The following is a 6,463-nucleotide window of genomic DNA, read 5'->3' as shown; positions in this document are numbered from 1 at the left end:
GCCAGTCTATTACATCAGCAAGAGACTCCTCAGGGCAGAATCACAATACCCGCTGATGGAAAAATTGGCGTTCTGCCTAATCACGGCCTCGCGAAAGCTCAGGCCCTACTTCCAATCTCACTCGGTACACGTCATGACCGATCAACCTCTAAGGCAGGTTTTGCAAAAGCCTGAAGCATCGGGACGTTTGTTAAAGTGGGCGGTCGAACTCAGTCAGTTCGAGATTTTCTATACTCCTCGAACTGCCATAAAAAGTCAGGCCTTGGCCGACTTTGTGGCAGAATGCACGGGATTCCAGGAGAATCCAGTGGAGGACTCATCTCAGTTCGCCTTGCCCCAATTGTTGTGGAAGATCTTTGTAGATGGTTCATCCAACGAAAACGGCTCCGGGGCCAGAATCATTCTGATATCCCCCGAGGGACATAGGTTCCACTCGGCGCTAAGGTTCAGGTTCAAGGCCTCCAACAACGAGGCGGAATACGAAGCTTTGCTGGCCGGCCTAAGGATAGCCAGGGAGTTAAGGGCAAGTTCCGTCCAGTGCTTCAGTGACTCCCAGCTCGTGGTTAACCAGGTCTTGGGCGAATATCAGGCTCGAGGACCCAAGATGGCCGCCTATCTGGCGAAGGTAAAAGCCAAACTGTCCGCGTTTGGGCGAGGATCGATCGAATAGATACCTCGAGAATAGAACACCAATGCAGATGCTCTTGCCAAGCTCGCCACCTCGGGAGAGACAAAAACCCTGGGATTGGTGCCAATAGAATTCTTGGAAAAACCAAGTATAGAAGGATATCGGGCAGAGGTCGAGATGATCGACGCCAAGCCAACCTGGATAACCCCCAGTCTTGAATATCTCGTCGAGGGCAAGCTGCCTGAGGGACATAACGACGCGCGACGAGTCCTTTATCAAGCTCCGAGATATACGATAGTCGATGGAGTGTTGTACCGACGTGGGCACTCTTTACCTCTCCTCCGATGTGTTCTTCCAAGTGAAGTTAAGGCCATCCTGCAGGAAATTCACGAAGGATTCTGCGGAGACCACACTGGGGGGCAAAGCTTGGCCTTAAAGGTTCTCAGGCAAGGTTATTATTGGCCGACTCTGTCCAAAGACTCGATTTCATACGTAAAGAGCTGCGACAAATGCCAGCGATTTGCTGCGGTTACCCGAGCTCCTCCAGTCGAGCTAAAAATGATCTCGGCTCCTTGGCCGTTTGCCGTTTGGGGAATAGACTTAGTGTGCGCCCTACCCACTGGAAAGGGCGGGGTCCGTTACGCCGTGGTCGCCATCGACTACTTCACTAAATGGGTCGAGGCAGAGTCGTTGGCAACAATCACGTCTAAAAAGGTGCTTGACTTCGTGGTTAAAAGCATCATCTGTTGATTCGGCCTGCCCAAGAAGATCGTCTCTGATAACGGCACTCAGTTCGACAGCGACCTGTTCACCGAGTTCTGTGACAGGCATGGAATTGTGAAAAGCTTCTCTTCCGTGGCCTATCCTTAGGCGAACGGCCAAGTCGAGGCTGTCAACAAGACTCTAAAGGCGAGCCTCAAGAAAAGATTAGATGAAGCAAAGGGAGTTTGGCCAAAACAGCTCCGCCAGGTCCTATGGGCGTACCGGACCTCCCATCGGACTCCTACGGTTCATACTCCTTTCACCCTAACCTTCGGGAGTGAAGCAGTCCTCCCCGTGGAGGTTAAGATTCTGTCGCATAGAGTCCAGTCCTACAACCAAGGTCGGAACCATGAGCTCCTATGCCATTCCCTAGACCTATTTGATGAAAGGCGAGAGGATTCGCAACTCCAACTCGCCCATTATCAGTAGAAGATCACTCGCTACTTTAACACCAAGGTCAGAAAACGCGCCTTTAGTGTTGGCGACTTGGGCCTAAGGAGAGTTTTCCTGGCCGGAAAAGATCCCAAAGATGGAGTCTTGGGACCGAACTGGGAAGGACCCTACCAGGTCATCGAAGTCATCAAGGAGGGAACTTATAAGTTATCTCGACTTGATGGAGGGACCGTCCCACGGACTTGGAACACCATCCACTTAAAGAAATATTATCAATGATCCACTTGTAAGGCCTGGAAAGCCACTTTCTATGTATTAATAAAAATCAGCTTTTTATGCATATTTGCAATTGTAATCTTAAAGTAACCACAAAAGACCCTTTCCCAGTTACTTGGGGGGCATATGGTACCTGGATATAACCAGGTCTCCTTAACGACTTAGATGTTGATCCTTATCTATGGATCGTTGCTCTTCTTAAAGAGCTCGAGATATGGATAAGGGTTAACGCTAACTAAGTCCTATCCTGGTTTTAACCGGGTCATAAAACTTAGAAGTTGATATAAATCCATTTTTCGTTGTTCTTCTTAAAGAGCTTGAGATATGGATAAAAGTTAACACGAACTAAGTTTTCTAAATAAGCTCTTGGTTTTAACCGGGTCACAAAACTTAGAAGTTAATATAAATCCATTTTTCGTTGTTCTTGTTAAAGAGCTTGAGATATGGATAAAAGTTAACACGAACTAAGTTTTCTAAATAAGCTCCTGGTTTTAACCGGGTCACAAAACTTAGGAGTTAATATAAGTCCATTTTTCGTTGTTCTTCTTAAAGAGCTCGAGATACGGATAGAAGTTAACACGAACTAAGTTTTTTAAATATGTTTCTGGTTTTAACTGGGTCATAAAACTTAGAAGTTAATATAAGTCCATTTTTTGTTGTTCTTCTTAAAGAGCTCGAGATACGGATAGAAGTTAACATGAACTAAGTTTTTTAAAATAAGTTCCTGGTTTTAACTGGGTCATAAAACTTAGAAGTTAATATAAGTCCATTTTTCGTTGTTCTTCTTAAAGAGCTCGAGATACGGATAGAAGTTAACACGAACTAAGTTTATCAAAAAGATATATATATTGTAGCCAAAAGCATGAAAAAATATAAGTTAAAGGGGTAAGGCAAATTGTCTCGAGGTGAAAACACCTCATGCAAAGGTTACATACAAAAAAAAAAGAACTTAAAAATACTCAAATGCAGAAAGAAAAAGCGCCCTAGGCCCCGTCAGTTGGCCCTTTGGAGGTCGTTGTTTCACCCTGCTCCGTCGCGCCAGAGGCCTCCCCAGTTTCCGAAGGCGGCGCCTCTTTCTCAAGGCGAGCTTGAAACTTCACCACCAAGTTCGCCCAAAGGCTCGGTGACATGAAGGAGAAGTCAGCCTCCGGGTTGAAAGCCCAGCAGTGATAGAACAGGTCCTGCAGGGACTGCTCCGATGTGGCCCGTTCAACTTCCAGGGCGGCCTGGACCTCTGTCTTCGCCGCCTCGAGGTCTGCCTGCGAGGTGGCAAGGGAGGTCTCGAGCTCCTGGACCTTCAAGCGGGTCTTCTCCAAGTCGACCTGGGTCTTCTCCAACTCGACCTTCGAGGTCGTCAGGGCATCCTTAGTCGCCTTAACCTCCTGAAGGGTGGCCTGGTGCTCGGTCCTTATGTCATCGAGCTGAGTTCTGGCCCTGATGATGCTCCGGTGAAGGGCGACGACACCCTGCGAGGAATGAAAGATAAACTGGCTCAGAGGAAAAATAAGGCGGAGTATAATGGTAAAAGCTTTAAAAGAATAGGGCAGCTTACCGTTAGGGTCATGCTCATTGAAGAGTCCATAACGTCAACCGGGCTCATTGTCTCAATAGTCCGGAGTTCCTTCTCGGTGAACTTATAGATATGGCTAACGGCGTAGTTCGCTGATTCATACACCGTTCCCCGGAAGGCCTCTGGGATCTTCTCCAGGTCCTGGGGATTGACCGGGATGCGTACATCGGAGGCCACCACAGATGGAGTCCCGAGCTCCGTCCCTGCGTCCTGGGTGACGGTTGGAGTTTGCTGAGGTGGTGGAGGCATTTGGCCTACTCCGGCAGCAAGAAGAATCGCTCCCGCGTCCTGGGCTGGCGGGGTTTTCTCCTTCTCCTTTGCCGGGGACTTGGTGGAGGTCCCAGCAATGCTCCTGGACCCCAGGAGCCTTTTCAGTCTTGGCCCGGCTGAGGGGTTTCCCCCGAAGACTGCGCCTCGCAAGCTCCCCTCGGGCTGAGACATCTCTTCTGTCAAACAAACAACATGGTTATTACAAGTTAACAATCATACAGAGATAAAGACAAAATGTTAAAGCTAAAAAAAAGTATACGAATACTAAGGGAACCCTACCCCCCGAGCTGGAAGAACCTAAGTCGATTATTTCCCGAACTGGCGCAGGTTCTGGCTCCGGGTCCGATTCCGGGCTAGATTCTCCTACATACTGCCTAAGCCCTGGAGCATAGATACCCCTTTGGAGTGATGACCATGTCTGGAAAAGGATCGACCTAAAGGCTAGGGTATTATCTACTACTACGGTACCCCTAGGCCGGCTCTCTTGGTGATCCAGCACGAGCCGGTCGACACAATGGAGCAGAAGTGTGTTCAAGTCCAGATTGCTCCTGTGACGATGGACGAGCTGCCTAGGATTGAACCTAGCCAGCCGGGGGTCTGCAGCGGCCCTATCTAGACTCCTAAACAAGTAAGGGTTACCTTGGCCAGAAGGACCCGCGGCTGCTCCGGATTGGATCCTCTCCTCGCCCGTCCTCTGGGCGACCTCCAAAGTCCTCTTCCTGCTCCTCACGAGCGGAACTTCGTCACCCTCGTCCTCCTCGTCTTCATCTTCCGCGACCTCCTCCACGTTGATAGGTCTGGTGCCCCGAGCTGGAGGCGGCCCCCAGGGCCTCTTTAGGTTCAAGGTCTGATTTGGAAAAATCAGCTTGCAGAACACCATCGTCTCGTCCGTCACGAGCGCGCGATAAACCTTTTCGCTGGGGGGCAAGCCCGCCAACGTGTCATATTGGCCCCCGAGGGTCACAGACTTTTCGATCCTCGCGAAGATGGCTGCAAGATTAGTTTGAGTCAGAGTGGAGTATGGGAGGAGCTAAAATAACGCTTACAAGGCGAGCTAAGAATGGGAGCACTTACGAGGACGATTGAAGTAGTGGTGCTCGCAGTTCCGGAACCCAGTTGACATGAAGAACTGGTCCTTGAAATCATTGGGGTGGCTGGACAGCTCGATGACCGCCGCCGTGTTGGGAAAACGGGTTAAATAGTAAAACCCATCACCTCGCCCCCGCTGGTCCGGGCTGGCTTTGAGGAAAAAGAAATATAAAATATACGCAGGAGTGGGGACCTCCCACTCATGCTTCTGGAATAAGTACCTCAACCCTGCCAGCAGACGGTAGGAGTTGGGGGGAGCTGAAATAGGGCCAGCCCCACGATGTTCAAGAAATCAGCAAAATACTGATCCAGGGGAAGGAAGGCCCCTGCCTTAAAGTGTTCACCGCTCCAGGCCGCGAACGACTCGTTGAGCGGCGAGCAGCTCTGCTCGCCCTCCGCAGCAGGTCGGGCTATGATGGAGGCTTTCCCTAGCGCGATATTGTGAGTGAGGAAGAGTTTGCTAATCTTCGTCTGATCGATTATCTTGGAGACGATTCTCTTCGCCTCAAAGAATGCGTCAGGGGCCACCTCGACCTCCTTCTCCACTGCCGGCCCGAAACGGGGGATCGGGGAGCTAGGCACCACCACCTTTCCTTTCTCCTGTTGGGAGGCCGAGCTTCCAACGTTCTTCTGGGGGAGGTTCTTTTTTGGAGCCATTTGGTCGCCTAGCGAACAAAAGAAAACACTTTAGAAAAGGCGACCCAAGTAGGAGGAAGAAGCAATTATTATTTGCACGAGCTGAGGTAAGCCCAGCTCGTGGAGAGTGGTACCACGCGGTTCAGTGAACACGCGCGTATACTCCCAACAGATCCCAGATTACTCGGAATTCATGTGTCAGGAGAGTCAAAATAGAATTTGCCTTGGGGGGAAAATTTCAATAGGCAGAAAATTACAAAACCGCTTATGAGGCGTGTTCCCTAAGCTACCCGGTTTTGCACCCAAAATTCCCAAAACTCCTACCCATAAATTTTCCCCAGAAAAAGTATCCTGAAACCCATACTCTAAAATGATTTCCTACAACAAATATACCCTAACCTAAAAAGGGCTGTCAACCTCCATATCCACAAAACCCAGAAAACCCTTGCATGCGGCTATAGTGAAAATTTTTACCTAAGCTACAGTAGCATGTTTTCAAAGTACGCAGGGTCAGGAAACTTATTGTGTATCACTGGGAGGTAGACGAGAGTGTTGCGTTGGTAGGAGCTACGTCGGTGTAGTAGCTTCCAAAGCTTCGGAGAAATCCGTGCGGCTACGCTTCTTGAACGATGAAAATGGCAGCAGCAGAGTCAAGGGTTTCACTCTTCTGGAATATGGAGAGGAAAGAGGAAAAGAGGTTTGAAAAAATTTCTAATGAAAGGGTGGCCCGTGCGTAGGGTGGCCACCCCCTTTTTATATGCGTGAAGGATCACGTGTAGAAGGCTCTTGGATGGCCCTGATGAGGGATCCGAGGCCTTCCACTCGAAATACGAAACGAT

Source organism: Humulus lupulus, chromosome 3, assembly GCF_963169125.1.
Source record: "Humulus lupulus chromosome 3, drHumLupu1.1, whole genome shotgun sequence".
Taxonomy (NCBI): domain Eukaryota; kingdom Viridiplantae; phylum Streptophyta; class Magnoliopsida; order Rosales; family Cannabaceae; genus Humulus; species Humulus lupulus.
This window is presented reverse-complemented; position numbering follows the sequence as displayed.